The following is a 20,852-nucleotide window of genomic DNA, read 5'->3' on the forward strand; positions in this document are numbered from 1 at the left end:
TCTATGTTAGGACCAACTGGAGAGTCAAAAGTGTCTAATTAGCCCAATATAACCTTTATATATATATATATATATATCTCTCTCTATATAAACGGCAGTTTGTCTGTGCGTGTTTCTGTGTGTCTGTTTTCTCGTACCCTCACTCTGACCACGGCTTTCAACCGATTCTGATGAAACTTGACACACACATAGCCCAATGTCATAATTCAAAACTAACGCAGCGAAAATTTTGAAAAGTTCCCCCAGTTCTGAAAAAAATCGATAAATTCGACACGGGGTCGAGAATCAAAAAAAATAAACCACAGACTGTCTAGGGGACGCAACTCAAACTTTTTTTACTCTCAAAAAAAAATTTACCATCATTTTTTTTCCATTTTTTTGCTATTTTTTGGCTATAACTCTCTAAAAATGCTTTATAGTTATTTCCCTTACAAACCTGAGCAACGCCGGGCGATACTGCTAGTATATATATATATATATATATATATATATATATCATTCACGATTTAATTTTATTTTATATTCTTCAATTTCTTTTTTTTTAATCTGATATTTTTATATTTTATACCTAATGAAACTGTCCATTTGTATGTATTTCGACTTTACGTACATGCAATGTCCTTTCATTAATCATTTGTAGCAAATTAAAAATATTATGATTCTTGTGTTTTGAAGTCTGCACGGCTGTCAAACATTGAGTCGTGGAAGATTCAGAGTTTTTGTACTGTATAAATAAAGTTGCACAAGGTAGCATTGAACAAAATATATTGTGCAAAATATATGTATACATATATGTAATATATATATATATATATATATATATATATTATATATATATATATTTATATATTAATATACACACACACACACACACACACACACATATATATATATATTTTTATATATATAATTCCCAAAAGTTATTATCTATAAAAACAATGATAAAGTGTCCAGCAAACATAATCCAAATATGCAAAATATATAATAAAAATAAAATTCGCCTGTTTGCATCTCTCTCTATATTTAAACACGCACGGAGAATATAGCACATATATTTCTCCGAAACAGTCCTCCCACTTGCAAAATACAAATAGTAAAATACAGATGGTAGCAAAGACATCCTAATATCAATTGATTTCGCTTTCTATGTCGAAGCAACACTTAGAGCTTATCAGCTCGGCTTACTATGTAAATTATTTCAAAAACATATTTACCTTCCCGTGCAAGTTGTTCAGCTGAAGGTCCCGGGACTTCCAAACGAACATTTGTAAGCAAGTATAAATTTAAAAAGTTATCATTATCTATAAAAATAATGATAAAGTGGCCAAATATGTAAAATATGTATACATATACATATAAGACAATCTGAATTTGTCCGAGGTATTCATTTAGGAAAGGATAAAATGGGAAATTATATATCTCAGCTTCTTGAAGAAAAGAAAGGGTTTCTCCTTATAATTTCCATATTTTTTGCTTTTAGTAAACGTTTACTTATATTTCAACATGGCCTCTTCACGTGGTGGTAGCAGTGAGAGACGCGAAGCACAAACGCGGAAGTAGAAGATCTTTCACAAAGGTCAGACCTAAATCTTGGTGGAATCGATAAAGCTGTATAGCATCCTGGAAAAGGGACACAGTTTGGAATGGTGCAAGCTGGAAGCATACATGGAAGAAGGAGGTTAGATCAGTGAATGAGAGACAACTCAAAATATTCTGCTTGAATTCAAGTGATTTAGTATTTAATAGTTATAGATTATTAAATTGGAAGACGGTCAATATGATCTTATATTATTTCAATAAACTGAATAATTCATAAGTACAATTATTATTGTTATATACGTAGTACGTTATTAATAATTACAATGTTAATAATATAATAAATAGAATATTGGAATTTGTCTTCGTTGTAATTGAACTAAATGCCTCTCTGGATATGTAGATTAAATGACTCTTTGGTTATTAAATATATAAAATTTTGTATAACTATAAGAAAAATGAGATTTCCATTGTTATACATAATTACAATTGTTCTGAGTATACACATATAGATTAAACAGACTGGAATGCATTGTAAACTTGTATGATGGTAATTAGATTGATAATACACAAGAATTTTCGCTGAGTTTGAATCTGAGTTTGTTTGTTTACATAATTTTGGTGTTAATTTTTATATTTAAATATCTTTTGTAATAATAGGATTATTACATGAAGATTTATCAGTGATAAGTTTAAAAGAATGTTTTGTTATGGATATATTAAGATAACTTAGTAAATACAAAACTTGAGACTATACATGATAATGACAAGTTATACGTCGTCAACAAATTTCTTGGCGACATGTGATCACAGAACAGGAGCTTGCTCTTGGCGCAATAATATATCGATTGCAACCATTTTCTCGAACAAAGGACAACAATGCATTCTAGGTACAAGATGCCTTTAAAAAAAACTGGTGCTTTGACATGGTCCTTTTTCAAGTGAGATGTGACTGGAACATTGATACAGCAAGATAGTATATGAACTTCAAATGAATAACGAAGGCCTCTGTTACGGATGCTTCTTGGTTCAGTTTTTCTCGAAGATGCAGGAAAAGGAAGTAGCATTTTCCCTGCCTCTACATCTGAAGGAGTGCATGTCTTGCATATTCACGCCCCTGAAATCATTGACTGTTAGACTCGTGAGCTTCCCTATGATGTTACAGGATGATGTGAAAATGGCTCCTTTTAATAATGGATGCTTCTTTCCTTTGTTCACTTCCACGTGTGAGTATATATTAAACTGAGGGCGTGTGAGTATATATTAAATTAAGGGCGGCGAGCTGGCAAAAACGTCACCACTTCGTTTGACGTCGGTTGGTTTTTTTTCGGCTCCTGAAAGTTCGGTAAAAAGGAACAAAAAGTGAATAGTTGTGTTTGTGTTAAAACCTGTTTTAATTGTCTTGTTTAAAAAATTGTTTGAACTGTTGCTGGTTTTGAACCAGGAAAACTTTGTTTTCCCCTCCTCACGGAGGGGAACTGCTGCACATTAAAATACACGAAAAAAACACACACATTTGTCCAAAAATGTCAAAAAATGATGAAATAGTAGGTTTACCTACAAAAAAAATATGAAAATGCTGAAGAAGAAAAATTGCGGAAGACACGACTTCCAAGGAAGCTGTGAAAACAGCAAAAGCGAATGAAGGTTCGCCGATTAAAAAGGCTACGAAAACGGATAAAGTTACGGAAGGTGTGACTTCCGATGAAACTGTGAAAACAGCAAATGTACCAAGTGAAAAACCAAGATGTTCAACTTCGCTGCCGCTGCTGGTAGGAGACAGAGGAAGTAAAGATGGAGGAGGTGGAATACGAAAAGTTAAAAAAAATGTTTAAAAAAGAAGGAAATAACGCGATAGCTGCCCTCCCACAAACAATCAAAGAGGAAACCGAGAAAAGAACGATAATTTATAAATCATATGTGATAAAAGAGAAGAGATTGAAAGAATAACCAAAGACCAGGCGGAGAAATGCCTGAAACTAGTGTGGAGCGATATGGATTACGTGACGTGGGGGAGAAAGTTCGCAACCATAGAGGTACAATTCAGAGATGAAGAAACAGCAAAAAAACACTCCTTAACACCAATAAAGACGGAGGAAAATAATTATTACCCTCGTATTTAGGAAGGAGAACCTCAAAAATCAGAGTGGAGGACGTGCCGCCACAGGTCGACGTGAGGTGGTTGCTTCCAGCACTGTTAATGGGGCTGGAAGAAAAATAACAGTAATAAACATCAGAAGAGTAATAAAAGAAAATTGGAGAGGACAAGCGTTGCACGTGGTGGTGCAAGCGACCCCGGAGGCAATGGAGGAGGTTCCAGAAGGAATTCAGTTCGGGGAAGAGATTAACTTGCGGGTGGTGGTGGAGGGGCGAAAGCCACGTTGCTACGGATGTGGCGAGATAGGTCACATCCGTATGGAATGCCCCACCAGCAAGAAGGAAGAAGAAAGGAAAAAGACGGAAGAGGAGGCGGAGAAGAAAACGGAGGAAGAGGACGACTTCACAACGGTGAGGCGGAAGAAAACGCCAAAAAGGAAAAAAACGGACATAGGCCCAACCACCCGGGCACAATCAAAAAGAAGTCCAACTCCCAGGGGGGAAAACATCCCCACCAACCACGGTTCCCCACAAAAAGAGAAGCCCCCACCCAATCCACCCCCACCCCTCAGTGCCGAGCATTACCCCTCCATTTCAACCCCCTCCTCGTGTTCCCCCCCATCATACTCCCGGGGTCCTCCCCATCACCCCCACAAAGCCCACAAAAAAGCAGATTTACAGAAGCCCAAATAGTATATGCGGCAATAGACAAAAATAATGACCGACTTAAAAGTGGAATGGGAAATATCCCAAGCGCAGAAAGGGTGAAAACCCACAGAAATCTACAAAAAAATGTAGAAATATATAAATTGGACTTACGGAACTTTAACATGTTAAATGCACAGTTCGCAGGGGACATAAAGGGTCCGCGACTCGGAGTGGACAAGTCACTGATTAATGTGGACTTCCCCGCCACGACCACGGAATAAAGGTAAGTAATGTCTCATATTCGTGTAGGGTGTTTGAATGTGCGTGGCCTGATGCAGAGCTGGAAGCAAGGGCGCTTCCTAAATGACATCAGGTCACGGGATTTAGATGTTGTCGTTGCCACAGAAACCCGGTTAAAGGGGCCAAGAGATCTGCTCCCGCTGTTCGGCGGTTACGAGAGTGTCATCTCTCCGAACCCGTCGGTCAGCGGAAGCGGGGTGTTGGTCCTGTGTAAAAAGAACCGGGTTTCTGAGAAAAAGTTGATTTTTACGGATCCGGAAGGTAGGCTGGTCGTCGTTGAGTTGACGTTCAGTAGCCGTAAGACAATCAGGCTGGTTGCGGTTTACGCTCCCCCCAATAAGGGGAAAAGTGATTATTATCGGAACCTGGAGAAGTTTCTGAGTACATCGTGCCCAGTAGTAATGTTAGGGGACTTCAACACAATCTGCGATGTGCGGGTAGACTGTGAAGGCTCGCGAACAGACAGAAAAGGAAATACTTGCTTCCTGGATCTACTAAGACGTTTTGAGCTGGTAGATCCATATAGACTGGAACATCCGGGCGCTCCACTGTGGACGTGGTCAAATAGCGACGGATCGGCAAAGTCGTATATAGACAGGATATTAATTAGGAAGGTAGATAAGAACTAGTTAAGAGTCCACAACTCCATATAGTCAGCTACAGTGACCACAAGATGGTCACCTGTAGGCTAGACGTAGATAAGATAACTAGAGGTCCTGGTTACTGGAAACTTAATACGTCCCTTTTGGCGATTAAGGAGTACAGGGACAGGATTAGGTTAATAATCCAGAGGGCCATGACCGGCTCCATTTGTAACAACAAATGGTGGTATGCCTTAAGCGAGCCATAAAATATGAGTCCGTTAGATATAGTACTAACCATGTAGCTAGAGAGGCTAGAAGGGTAACTGCACTAGTTAAGGACTTAGAGGAAGCAATGCGAACTGGCAATGCAGACCAGGTGAAGGTCAAGAGACTGGTTCTTAACCAGCACCTCGAAGCCCAACACATGGGTTGCATTGTCAGGGCTAGACAACGTGCGATGGGGAGCGAAGGAATCAAGGCTGCAGGATGGGCCCGAGTGGTGGAAGCCCAACGTGGCAATGATGCTACAATTCGATCTCTGGCGAACCAACAAGGTATGTTGACAGACGAGCCCGAGGAGATGTGTCAAGCTTTTCAGGACCACTTCGCCCAGCTTTTCGGGGGAGCGGCGGACCGGATAGGGGGAGGGACCTTACGGACCTCCTCGACGGGCTGCCGCGCCTCTCGGGGCAGGATGCGAAGTATAGTGAGGAGCCGATCACACCTGGGGAGGTAATAGAGGCCATGGCGGACTGCGGTGCAGGTAAGGCGCCGGGACTGGATGGTCTACCATACGAGCTTTATAAAAGTATGCCGGACTTGTTCGGGGACTTACTGACGGGCGTCTACGCAAACTGGCAGCAGAATGGGTTTATCCCCAGATCTGTGCGCCGGGGAGTGGTGACGCTAATCAGGAAGGACCAGAGCAAGGGGGACGTAATAGATAATTTCAGGCCCATCACTCTGCTTAACGCAGAGTTGAAGATTTTGGCCAAAGTGTTATCGAACAGATTGGCGCGTGTCGCGAATGGACTGATTGGGAAAGCGCAAACGTGCGCCGTACCGGGCAGAGCCATTCAGGATAATCTCCATCTAATTAGATACACGATAGAGGGAATAAATAACGATCTCGGCAAGGGAGGGGCAGTGGTCCATTTAGACCAGTCTAAAGCGTTCGATAGGGTCGACCATCACTACCTGGTGTCCGTTCTGGCTCAGTTCGGCCTGGGTCTTGGCTTCCTCAGGTGGATCATCGAAATGTATGACAACGCCGACTCGGTAGTTCAGGTGAACGGCTTTCTTTCTAAGCCGTTCAAGGTCAAACGCTCGGTTCGCCAGGGATGTCCGCTCTCCCCGCTTTTGTATGTAGTGGCCCTGGAGCCGCTGCTGCGAAGACTGAGCGGCATCCCGAGCAACCAACCAGACGTGATATGTCGGTTTCGGCGTACGCGGATGACATCACTATCATCGTGACTGAAGTGGACCACCTACGTAAAGTAGGCAAGGCCATAGAGGTTTACGAGACGGTGACAGGAGCAAAAGTTAATCGTGAAAAGTCGGTCGGCTTGCAACTCGGCACCTGGAGAGGCAAGTCGATGCCTCCAGACAGCGTCGTGGGACGTTGGACGGAGGGCCCGATTAAGTTGCTCGGGGTCTGGTTCGGTCCGGACCTCCAAATAGAGAAGAACTGGAGCGAGGTATCGAGCAAGGTGGCTGCAATAGTCAAGATTTGGTCTTGCCGGTGGTTATCCTTGAAAGGTAGGGCGGAGGTGGCCAATGTGTTTATAGCATCGGTGATCACCTACCGCCTTGCCGTCGTGCCTTGCCCGGATTCGTGGTTGATCAAGTTGGAGAGACAGCTCTTTCGCTTCTTGTGGAAGGGCTCGAAACCGCTTGTGAGACGCTCTGTCTGCTGTCAAAAACCGTTACAGGGTGGACTAGGGATGCCGTGGCTAATGATGCGCAGAAATGCGCTGAGGCTAAGGCACCTGTGGCTCCATCTGGGTAGTGAACGGGTGTGGTCTCCGCTGGCGAAACAGATGTTCCCCAGGTTCACCAGTTTCGGTGGCCGGGAGGCCTGGTATAATCGCAGATCGAAGTTGGGCACGTGGTATACGGAGTGTCGCAAGGCACTCCGACTATTCCGTCGCTCGGGTAATGCCTGTGGCAGTGGTTCTACCGCTGTGTTTTATAGAGGGTTTGTAGAGGCCGGTAACGATGATACGCTGGGGGAAGCCCTAGGTTTCGACGATAATCAGCTGGCCAGTCTGTTCCAAAGTACATTTGGGCCGAAGACACTGGACAATTTCCAGAAGTCTTTGGCTTGGCAGTGCTACCGAGGAGCCTTACCTGTTCGGGACAAGCTTGCAAGGCACGGTTGCCAAGTCAGCCCGACCTGTACGAGGTGTGGGCGAGAACGGGAAACCGTCTCGCACGCGATCGTGCAGTGTTCGGGGGTGAAAGATATGTGGGATTGTGCCGAACAACTAATGTCAGGTGAACGAAGAGTACAGCTATCAGCCGAATCTATTGTAAAATCAGCCCACCTGATTTCTTAACGAAAGAAGGTAAGTTTTGTTTTCTCGCCGTGGTTTCAACTGCGAAACAGGCAGTATGGAAGACAAGGATGAAAGGAATGATAACAGGCGACTTCATCTCTGGTTCAAGTCTGGTGGAATATTTTAAATTCCACCTGAAAAGACATATAGAACTGGAGAGAAGGAGCCTGAGTAAGAAAGTGTTTTATGAAAGATGGAAAAATGCAGAGTAAAAGATCCCTCACAAATGTGAGATAGGAAGAAAAAGAAAACCACAAGGCTAAGTGTCGTGGCGGGGAGCATGGGGTCGCGAACCCGCCCCACTGCATCTTGTAATTTTGTTGTGTCTATTGTATAATCATTCGATTTTTATTCATTTTCGACCCCAAACGTTCATAATAATTTTTTTTCATCATTCGTGATTGTATGTATTCTCTATGTCGCCCCTAGTGGGTAATAAAGAAAACACCACTTCGTTTGACGTCGGTTGTGTTTTTTTCGGCTCCTGAAAGTTCGGTAAAAAGGAACAAAAAGCGTGGTTGTTGTTGTGGAAACTCTGAACGGCGTTGACGCGGTTTCGCGTTTCGCTCGTTCAGCGCGTTAAACTTTTTCGGTTCGGGAGGCCGTTTTTCGGTCTGAGGCGATTGTGAGCCGCCTCCATCAGGCGGAGGAGATGGAGGGGAGAAGTTTCTCTGAAGTTTCGACGGAAGTATCGACATCTGAGGAGGAGTTGGCGGTGAGAGGGATGGAGGGCACCTGCGCAGGTGTGGCGAGGAAGTCAATGGAAAGAGAGATGGACCTGGCTAAGTTGGCGGGCCTCCGGGAGTTTGTGAAGGGGGGCGAGAGCGGAGAGGTCGAGCTGCTGCCTCCAGTAGGGCGCGGAGACTGGTTCCATCGTAGAACCATTAAATATAAAGTATTTATGAATGGAGGTAGAAAGATGGAAGTAATTAACATGGAAGCAATTGAAGAGGCTCTCAAGCAGACAGGAGAGGAAATTGTGTACATGACAAAAGGATTACAATACGGAACCATAACGGTGCAATTTAAAAGTGAAAAAGCAGCCAGGAATGTAGCAGCCAAGGTGGTGAGTACAGAAAAGTTTTACTTGTTACCTCGTATCTGAATAGGCGGACAACCAGAATTAGGGTGGAAGGATACCTCCACACCTAGAGGGCGAATTAATAACGGCTGCGGTTATAAAAGGAAATGAAGATAAAGTGGACATCCTCCACGCCATTATGAAGTATGAAGGCGTGAGAGGAGCCACACTAGTTATGAACATTCAAACGGAGGCGGATGTTATAGAGAGGATTACGGACAGCATAAAAACTGGAAATATTATTATGAGAGTGTGGGTGGAGGGTAGGGCGCCCAGGTGCTACAAGTGTGGCCAAAGGGGTCACATAAGAGCCTACTGCCCTCCCCCACCAAAGGAAAAAGAAAAGGAAAGCGTTGAGGAAGCCTCAGGAGAGGAAGAAAATAAACAGAAACAAACAGAGAAGAAACGACAGAAGAAGAGATGCAACAAGAGTGGAAAGAAGGGGGAACAAAGAGGAAAAGAAAGAAAAAGAAAAAAAAACTGTGCGAAGCCCCAACCCACCCCGACACCACCCATACCCTTGGAGTCCCATCCTTCCCCGGCAAACAGTGATTCCACCCACTCCCCTCCTACAAGAAAATCAAAAACACACACACAGAGCAAAGAAAGTCCCAAGACCCATTTTTTATGTGTTATACATGGGAAAGACATACAAAACGTTAAAAAACAGGTGTTAACCAAGTGGTACGAACACGAAGATTGTAGCTACACGGCTGTGGATAGTGATGATACGGGTATATTGGCGAGAAGGTTTGAGGAAGAGGGTGTGTGTTGGAGGTCAGTGGAAATGAAAGATGAATGGATAGAGATGGCTAAAAGATAAACGAATGTTGTGATAGGAAAACAAGGAATACTAATTGGAAATGGGTGAAGAAGGACAGATAAGTGATGCTGGCGGATGGGGCCGTCGGTATCACTCTCATATATCATTTTCATATTCCATTTTGCTCATATATATGTAATTGTGATGTTCTATGTCCCCAATGTTTGTAATGTCCCCTCTATGTAGCCCCTAGTGGGTAATAAAGAAATCAAAAACACGAACCATTTGGTCGGTTGTGTTTTTTTCGGCTGCTGAAAATTCGGTAAAAAGAACAAAAAGCGTGGTTGTTGTTGTGGAAACTCTGAACGGCGTTGACGCGGTTTCGCGTTTCGCTCGTTCAGCGCGTTAAACTTTTTCGGTTCGGGAGGCCGTTTTTCGGTCTGAGGCGATTATGAGCCGCCTCCATCAAACGGAGGAGATGGAAGGGAGAAATTTCTCTGAAATTTCGACGGAAGTATCGACATCTGAGGAGGAGTGGCGGTTGGTGAAAAAGATGGAAGGCACCTACGCAGGTGTAACGAAGAAGTCAATGAAAGAGAGATAGACCTGGCTAAGTTGACGGGCCTCCAGGAGTTTGTGAAGGAGGACGAGAACGGAGAGGTCGAGCTGCTGCCTCCAGTAGGGCGGGAGACTGGTTCCATCGTAGAACCATTAATATAAAGTATTTATGAATGGAGGTAGAAAGATGGAAGTAATTAACATGGAAGCAATGAAGAGGCTCTCAAGCAGACAGGAGAGGAAATTGTGTACATGACAAAAGGATTACAATACGGAACCATAACGGTGCAATTTAAAAGTGAAAAAGTAGCCAGGAATGTAGCAGCCAAGGTGGTGAGTACAGAAAAGTTTTACTTGTTACCCTCGTATCTGAATAGGCGGACAACCAGAATTAGGGTGGAAGGAATACCTCCACACCTAGAGGGCGAATTAATAACGGCTGCGGTTATAAAAGGAAATGAAGATAAAGTGGACATCCTCTACGCCATTATGAAGTATGAAGGCGTGAGAGGTGCCACACTAGTTATGAACATTCAAACGGAGGCGGATGTTATAGAGAGGATTACGGACAGCATAAAAACTGGAAATATTATTATGAGAGTGTGGGTGGAGGGTAGGGCGCCCAGGTGCTACAAGTGTGGCCAAAGGGGTCACATAAGAGCCTACTGCCCTCCCCCACAAAGGAAAAAGAAAAGGAAAGCGTTGAGGAAGCCTCAGGAGAGGAAAAAATAAACAGAAACAAACAGAGAAGGAAACGACAGAAGAAGAGGAGATGCAACAAGAGTGGAAAGAAGGGGGAACAAAGAGAAAAAGAAAGAAAAAGAAAAACTGTGCGAAGCCCCAACCCACCCCGACACCACCCATACCCTTGGAGTCCCATCCTTCCCCTGCAAACAGTGATTCCACCCACTCCCCGCCTACAAGAAAATCAAAAACAGACTCACAGAGCAAAGAAAGTCCCAAGACCCATTTTTTATGTGTTATACATGGGAAAGACATACAAAACGTTAAAAAACAGGTGTTAACCAAGTGGTACGAACACGAAGATTGTAGCTACACGGCTGTGAATAGTGATGATACGGGTATATTGGCGAGAAGGTTTGAGGAAGAGGGTGTGTGTTGGAGGTCAGTGGAAATGAAAGATGAATGGATAGAGATGGCTAAAAGAAAAACGAATGTTGTGATAGGAAAGAAAGGAATGCTAATTGGAAATGGGTGAAGAAGGACAGATAAGTGATGCTGGCGGATGGGGCCGTCGGTATCACTCTCATATATCATTTTCATATTCCATTTTGCTCATATATATGTAATTGTGATGTTCTATGTCCCCAATGTTTGTAATGTCCCCTCTATGTAGCCCCTAGTGGGTAATAAAGAAATCAGAAACGTCACCACTTCGTTTGACGTCGGTTGTGTTTTTTTCGGCTGCTGAAAATTCGGTAAAAAAGAACAAAAAGTGAATGGTTGTTGTTGTGAAATTGTGAACGTAGTTGATGCGGTTTCGCGTCTCACTGGTTCTGCGCGCTACACTTTTTCGGTTCGGGAGGCCGTTTTTCGGCCGGAGGCGACTATGAGCCGCCTCCATCAAGCGGAGGAGATGGAAGGGAGAATTTACTCTGAAATTTCGACGGAAGTATCGACATCTGAGGAGGAGTTGGTGGTGAAAAAGATGGAAGGCACCTACGCAGGTGTAACGAAGAAGTCAACGGAAAGAGAGATAGACCTGGCTAAGTTGGCGGGCCTCCAGGAGTTTGTGAAGGAGGACGAGAACGGAGAGGTCGAGCTGCTGCCTCCAGTAGGGCGCGGAGACTGGTTCCATCGTAGAACCATTAAATATAAAGTATTTATGAATGGAGGTAGAAAGATGGAAGTAATTAACATGGAAGCAATTGAAGAGGCTCTCAAGCAGACAGGAGAGGAACTTGTGTACATGACAAAAAGATTACAATACGGAACCATAACGGTGCAATTTAAAAGTGAAAAAGCAGCCAGGAATGTAGCAGCCAAGGTGGTGAGTACAGAAAAGTTTTACTTGTTACCCTCGTATCTGAATAGGCGGACAACCAGAATTAGGGTGGAAGGAATACCTCCACACATAGAGGGCGAATTAATAACGGCTGCGGTTATAAAAGGAAATGAAGATAAAGTGGACATCCTCCACGCCATTATGAAGTATGAAGGAGTGAGAGGTGCCACACTAGTTATGAACATTCAAACGGAGGCGGATGTTATAGAGAGGATTACGGACAGCATAAAAACTGGAAATATTATTATGAGAGTGTGGGTGGAGGGTAGGGCGCCCAGGTGCTACAAGTGTGGCCAAAGGGGTCACATAAGAGCCTACTGCCCTCCCCCACCAAAGGAAAAAGAAAAGGAAAGCGTTGAGGAAGCCTCAGGAGAGGAAGAAAATAAACAGAAACAAACAGAGAAGGAAACGACAGAAGAAGAGGAGATGCAACAAGAGTGGAAAGAAGGGGGAACAAAGAGAAAAAGAAAGAAAAAGAAAAACTGTGCGAAGCCCCAACCCACCCCGACACCACCCATACCCTTGGAGTCCCATCCTTCCCCTGCAAACAGTGATTCCACCCACTCCCCGCCTACAAGAAAATCAAACAGACACACAGAGCAAAGAAAGTCCCAAGACCCATTTTTTATGTGTTATACATGGGAAAGACATACAAAACGTTAAAAAACAGGTGTTAACCAAGTGGTACGAACACGAAGATTGTAGCTACACGGCTGTGGATAGTGATGATACGGGTATATTGGCGAGAAGGTTTGAGGAAGAGGTGTGTGTTGGAGGTCAGTGGAAATGAAAGATGAATGGATAGAGATGGCTAAAAGAAAAACGAATGTTGTGATAGGAAAGAAGGAATGCTAATTGGAAATGGGTGAAGAAGGACAGATAAGTGATGCTGGCGGATGGGGCCGTCGGTATCACTCTCATATATCATTTTCATATTCCATTTTGCTCATATATATGTAATTGTGATGTTCTATGTCCCCAATGTTTGTAATGTCCCCTCTATGTAGCCCCTAGTGGGTAATAAAGAAATCAGAAACGTCACCACTTCGTTTGACGTCGGTTGTGTTTTTTTCGGCTCCTGAAAATTCGGTAAAAAAGAACAAAAAGTGAATGGTTGTTGTTGTGAAATTTTGAACGTAGTTGATGCGGTTTCGCGTTTCACTGGTTCTGCGCGTTGCACTTTTTCGGTTCGGGAGGCCGTTTTTCGGTCTGAGGCGATTATGATCCGCCTCCATCAAACGGAGGAGATGGAAGGGAGAACTTTCTCTGAAATTTCGACGGAAGTATCGACATCTGAGGAGGAGTTGGCGGTGAAAAAGATGGAAGGCACCTACGCAGGTGTAACGAAGAAGTCAATGGAAAGAGAGATAGACCTGGCTAAGTGACGGGCCTCCAGGGTTTGTGAAGGAGGACGAGAACGGAGAGGTCGAGCTGCTGCCTCCAGTAGGGCGCGGAGACTGGTTCCATCGTAGAACCATTAAATATAAAGTATTTATGAATGGAGGTAGAAAGATGGAAGTAATTAACATGGAAGCAATTGAAGAGGCTCTCAAGCAGACGGAGAGGAAATTGTGTACATGACAAAAGGATTACAATACGGAACCATAACGGTGCAATTTAAAAGTGAAAAAGCAGCCAGGAATGTAGCAGCCAAGGTGGTGAGTACAGAAAAGTTTTACTTGTTACCCTCGTATCTGAATAGGCGGACAACCAGAATTAGGGTGGAAGGAATACCTCCACACCTAGAGGGCGAATTAATAACGGCTGCGGTTATAAAAGGAAATGAAGATAAAGTGGACATCCTCCACGCCATTATGAAGTATGAAGGCGTGAGAGGAGCCACACTAGTTATGAACATTCAAACGGAGGCGGATGTTATAGAGAGGATTACGGACAGCATAAAAACTGGAAATATTATTATGAGAGTGTGGGTGGAGGGTAGGGCGCCCAGGTGCTACAAGTGTGGCCAAAGGGGTCACATAAGAGCCTACTGCCCTCCCCCACCAAAGGAAAATAAAAGGAAAGCGTTGAGGAAGCCTCAGGAGAGGAAGAAAATAAACAGAAACAAACAGAGAAAGAAACGACAGAAGAAGAGGAGATGCAACAAGAGTGGAAAGAAGGGGGAACAAAGAGGAAAAGAAAGAAAAAGAAAAACTGTGCGAAGCCCCAACCCACCCCGACACCACCCATACCCTTGGAGTCCCATCCTTCCCCTGCAAACAGTGATTCCACCCACTCCCCGCCTACAAGAAAACCAAAAACAGACACACAGAGCAAAGAAAGTTCCAAGACCCATTTTTTATGTGTTATACATGGGAAAGACATACAAAACGTTAAAAAACAGGTGTTAACCAAGTGGTACGAACACGAAGATTGTAGCTACACGGCTGTGAATAATGATGATACGGGTATATTGGCGAGAAGGTTTGAGGAAGAGGGTGTGTGTTGGAGGACAGTGGAAATGAAAGATGAATGGATAGAGATGGCTAAAAGAAAAACGAATGTTGTGATAGGAAAAAAAGGAATACTAATTGGAAATGGGTGAAGAAGGACAGATAAGTGATGCTGGCGGATGGGGCCGTCGGTATCACTCTCATATATCATTTTCATATTCCATTTTGCTCATATATATGTAATTGTGATGTTCTATGTCCCCAATGTTTGTAATGTCCCCTCTATGTAGCCCCTAGTGGGTAATAAAGAAATAAGAAACGTTAGCACGCCGGGCGAAATGCGTAGCCATATTTCGTCTGCCGTTACGTTCTGAGTTCAAATTCCGCTGAGGTCGACTTTGCCTTTCATCCTTTCGGGGTCGATAAATTAAGTACCAGTTACGCACTGAGGTCGATGTAATCGACCTAATCCGTCTGTCTGTCCTTGTTTGTCCTCTCTGTGTTTAGCCCGTTGTGGGTAGTAAAGGAATATATATATTAAATGGAGGTTATTTTAAAAGCTAGTTAAAGAACAACGAAACATTTATTGATTGGTTGATTCGACATTCAGGGTAGAATTAAATTCATAAATTTTCTGTTGAGATGGACGTAATGTTTTGCTTAATAATTCAACCAGTTGAATCTCTGGTTGAGCAAGCTGCTAGTCGAAACTAAGTCTTAGCCAACACAAAATTTATTACATATATATTTATACCCCATCTCATACACAGAACGACAAGACATCAGACATTACGTAAACTAGCAGGGAACGCCTGAAGGTTGTACATCTGCTAGTTGTGTGTAATGTTTTTTTTTTATAATGCATATGTCTTAATGAAGTCATTAGCTCGTAGAAGCCAAAATTTCGGAGCTGAATCTAAAAGCATGGAGTGCAGTAGAACAAAAAATACTTTTAGCAAATCCGACACAACATCATGATTTCACGCTTGAAGCTATTTCCATTCCTTTACGCTTCTAATGCTTTTGAGAAATGCATGAACATCACAATACTCCACTTTCTCTTTTTGCTGTGTCAACTTTTTAATTATTTGGGTTATGTAGATGAAGGTATATTTAATGATTAGAAAAAAAAAAACATTAAAAAACTAAAATATTCTCAAGCAGGCAGTAAAAATGAAAAAAACAAAAGTTCGTTGTTGATTAAGAATTTTTATCAGCGCCAAATACGGGAGATAATCCTAGACGTATTTCGTCTATTTGGGTTCATTAGCGAAGAGTAGCTTCTTCTTAACAATCGAATTGTTAGCAATTCCTCAGTAAATTACTAACTAAATGTTAAATCGGATATTCGTTAGCGTGGAGTAAGATAAATACCGACTAATTATATTGGTGTTCGATGCCGCCAGCATGATACACGCACTCACAGGTTGTAAAACAAGCAGTTAGCCCTCAGCCATGTATAACTTTAATGCAGTTTTCCTATTTCTCTTCTGTGCTATGCAATTTAACATTTTCATTTCAAGTAAAAATTTTGTTACTGGCCAAAAGAAACTAATGCATTTATTTATCTTAACAATCAGAGCAAGAGTTAAGCTAAATGCAAGATAAATTTGCAACTCAGTTTCGATTCTCGGGTTAAGCCATTAAGTTTTCTTTCATAGTTTATTGTCACACGAAAGAAAATTTCCACCCTGCTATAAAAATATAAGTCAAATAAGGTGGCGAACTGACAAAATCGTCAGCACGATTGTTTCAGCTTTTTACGTTCTGAGTTCAAATCTCGATGATGTCAATTTGCTTTTCATCTTTTCGGCTCAATAAAATAGCATACCAGTCAAGTACAGGAATCGATGTAATCGAATTGTCCCATCACCTCAAAAATTGTTGATTTTGAACCCTGCAACAGATCGTCGTCTCTTTCAATGGGGATATTGCGATCTCGCTCACTTATCCACCACAGGAACACTATAACTGGCCTTATAAGTCCTAGCTCTAAAAAAAAAAACCCTAATTAAATAAAACCTATGTATCTCTCGCATTTATGATAATGTACTCAGTCGTTTTACTTTTGTCAATCGAATGTTTCACAGAAAGAAAGAGATGAAATTTGAACTCAGAGCTATAATCTTAAAATTGTGTCAATAATTCAGTAACATTAGCAGTAATTTTGTCTGCCGTTACGTTCTGAGTTCAAATTCCGCCGAGGTCAACTTTGCCTTTCATCTTTTCGGGGTCGATTAAATAAGTGCCAGTTACGCACTAGGGGCGATATAATCGACTTAATCCGTTTGTCTGTCCTTGTTTGTCCCCTCTGTGTGGGATCGATAAAATAAGTACTAGTTGAGCACTGGGGTGGGGATGGGGTTGTTGTTGTTGATGTAATCGACTTACCCACTTCTCTGAACTTGCTGGCCTTGTATCAAAATTAGAAATCTTATTTCGTTCAGTCCTTAAGGCGGAGGGCTGGCAGAATCATTAGCACGTAGGACAAATTTCTTAGCAGCATTTCGTCTGTCTTAACGTTCTCGTTTAAAATTCCGCCGAGGTGCATTTTGCCTTTCATCTTTTCGGTGTCGATAAAATATGTATCGGCGGGATTGAACATGAAACCACGTCGTTACCAAGCAAACGTTTTTAACTACGCAGCCCCACGTCTGCGCTTACAAGAATAAGACAAATAAAATCTACTCACTAAGATTGAAACACAAAAAAAAGACAAAAGAAAAAGCGCAACAAAAATACAAAAACCAACAAACTACGTTGAGTCGATATATATGGAGCGTTGGCAACGAGTTAAAACACATTGAAGAGATAAGATCTATAAAAGAAGAAGGAATTTTTTTATATGATTGTATAGAAATTACTTTTGCTGGGAAGAAAATGTAGTTTTCATTTCCAATGCAATGATTAGTTACACGTTTGACAGTATGGTCAGTGCTAAGTAGGCCAGTTCAGTAGTTAACTCTTTTCTTCAGTAAAAGTCAAGTGCAAATTACTCCAGGTTATCATATAGAAAGGTCGTCTTTATGTATTAATTTAATACTTCATATCTGTCTCACGCACACACTTACACACATACATTCGCTATTTGTTCACTATAAGGCGGCGAGCTGGTAGAAACGTTAGCAATCCGGGCGAAATGCTTAGCGGGATTTCGTCTATCTTTTTGTTCTGAGTTCAAATTCCGCCGCGGTCGACTTTGCCTTTCATCCTTTCGGGGTCGATTAAATAAGTACCAGTTACGCACTGGAGTCGATATAATCGACTTAATCCCTTTGTCTGCCCTTGTTTGTCTCCTCTATGTTTGGCCCCTTGTGGGCAATAAAAAAATAAGAAACGTTAGCACGCCTGGCGAAATGCTTAGCTAGATTTCGTCTATCTTTACCTTCTGAGTTCAAATTCCGCCAAGGTCGACTTTGCTTTTCATCCTTTCGAGGTCAGTACTAGTATCGTACTGGGGTCGATCTAATCGACTGGCCCCCTCCGCAAAATTTACACCCATCACGGAATTTGGCTAGTCCTTTATTTCATCCGCCTCGGAACGATAAAAAGCAAAGACAACCTTCACGGAATTTGAACCCAAAACGGAAAGAGTCGGAAAAAATGTCGTTAAACATTTTGTCCGACATTCTAACGATTCTGCCAGCTCGCCGCAATCATGCTCACATTCATATTGAAAATCAAGATATTTTAGATATTAGGAGCTACACTGCGCCAATACCTTATCAAAATATCATTATTAACGCCGGCAAGGTAGCGAGCTGGCGTAATTGTTGGCATACCGGACAAAATACCGCTAAGCATTTCGTCCGTCTTCACGTTCTGAGTTCAAATTCTACCAAGGTCGACTTTGCCTTTCATCCTTTCGGGGTCGGCAAAATAGCCACTTGTTGAGTACTGGGGATCGATGTAATCGACTTACACTCCTTACAAACTTGCTGGCCTAGTGCCAGAATTTGAAACCATTTTTAACGCCACCAGTAACAATACCTATTTCTTTACTACCCACAAGGGGCTAAACACAGAGAGGACAAACAAGAACAGACAAACGGATTAAGTCGATTATATTGACCCCAGTGCGTAACTGGTACTTAATTTATCGACCCCGAAAGGATGAAAGGCAAAGTCGACCTCGGCGGAATTTGAACTCAGAACGTAGTGGCAGACGAAATATCTATTTCTTTACTACCCACAAGGGGCTAAACACAGAAGGGACAAACAAGGACAGACAAACGGATTAAGTCGATTGCATCGACTCCAGTGCGTAACTGGTACTTAATTTATCGACCCCGAGAGGATGAAAGGCAAAGTCGACCTCGGCGGAATTTGAACCCAGAACGTAACGGCAGACGAAATACGGCTAAGCATTTCGCCCAGCGTGCTAACGGTTCTGCCAGCTCGCCGCCTTGACACACACATAGAATCATAGCTTACGTAATATACAAAAGAAAACCCAGCTTGAGATAATTTGTAACTTCCGAATTCAAACAATGGAGTGTTACATTTAGCGAGACAAGAGTTGATAGCAATCTTAATACACGATGACAACGTGGAAAAGTTCACTGCAGCAAGAAAAAAAATAAAATGCTAGCAAAAATAAAGAAAAATTAAATAGAACTTTCAAACAATTGTGTTAGTAGTTTGACCTTTAACTGGTTTTATTTAATTTTATGTAAATCAACTGCATCAAGCAGTCGTTTACCAAATTTTAGTTTTTGTCATCTGCACGAAGTAGTCACGTACAAAGTATGTCAGAGTCAGCAGTTTCCAGTTTTCGTTTTGGCAATAAAAATTTCAGTTTGAATAATTAAGTAAATAAATATGTAAATAAAGAATAAATAGGCTGAAAATTCTACATCTGGTGGAAACTGAATTAAAATTCAGAAAGAAATATTCCTTTATATATTTGATAAAAGTTTTGTTTTTTAGCTGGGAAATCAATGGAATGTGTGTGTCTTGTTGTGGCTACCCACTCTTAAAAAAAAGTGGGGTGGGTTATGCCTGGGCATATATAAAAAAAATATTTGTTAAAAAACACTCTCAATCTCACTTCGTCTCCATCGCAGGATTCTTTTCTTTATTGACCATAAAGGGCCAACATAGAGGGGAACAATACAACATGATATGGGAGTCATGTACATCGAATGGGATTACAAAATTTTATATAAAAATGATTATAAAAACGGATGAAATACAAATTACAAAACAAACACTAAAAGGACAATATGAGGTTGAAAAACAAATGTGCTCCGACCCCACGAGCCTTGTCTTGTTAACCGACACCTTTTAGAAGTCCTTACAGCGTGTTCACTCGCCATCGCAGGATTACACACAGACACAGACATATATGTAGGTACAAGGCCTGAAATTTTTGTGGAGAAGTGGGTGGGTTAGTCGATTGCATAGACTCCTCCCCCCAGTGCTCAACTGGTACTTATTTTATCGCTGCCAAAAGGGCAAAAGGCAAAGCGACCTCGACGGAATTTGAACTCAGAATGTAAAGTCGGAAAAAATGCCGTGAAGCATTGTGTCCTCCGTGTTAACGGTTCTGTCAGCTCTCTCTCTCTCTCTCTCTCTCTCTCTCACACACACACACACGTATATACACATATTCTTTAGAATATGAGATGTGGTCCCTTCTAAGTAGTAATTTGATCTGCTAGAAATAGCAGTGAAATCTCTCAGTAAATCATCATACTGTGTTTGAAAAAAAAAAAGCAATAACAAAAAACAAGGTCAGACTGTACAAAATTGTCTCAAATAATATTAATAAAAACTGAAATGGTTACAAATGGATTGCTCATGACCATTGCTATACTCAATTAGGTTTGACCCAATGGCATAGCTAGAGGTTATGTTGTCTGGGGCAACCCTGGAGTTTTCTCCCCGCCACCTACTCGATAACGCAACCTATAAACTTATACAATGGAACTCAAAAATGTCGACCTCATAAGAGAGTCACCCCCACAGATTCCCCCTTGACGTCTAGCTACACTGGTAGGTTGACCTCAGTAAATAACAACAATAACAGTTCTTTATGGACCATAAACATTTATCGTTGAGCTGGACTTCGCCTCTCGTACTTTCATGGGTGATAAAAGCTCAAGACGAGTATTATGCACATACCAGTGTTGGTTCAATCGCTCACACCTTTCTCTTTACTTCTCTGCGGTTATTTACAAATGCAATAAATCACTCTTATCTACAAGTTTTTATGAACATAAATATCGAAAATAAAGAAAGGTGCAAAGTAATTAATTGAACTCTATAAAACAGAAACAGACGAGAGTTCAATATTTTTTTAGGTT

Source organism: Octopus sinensis, linkage group LG9 (genome assembly GCF_006345805.1).
Source record: "Octopus sinensis linkage group LG9, ASM634580v1, whole genome shotgun sequence".
NCBI classification, from domain to species: domain Eukaryota; kingdom Metazoa; phylum Mollusca; class Cephalopoda; order Octopoda; family Octopodidae; genus Octopus; species Octopus sinensis.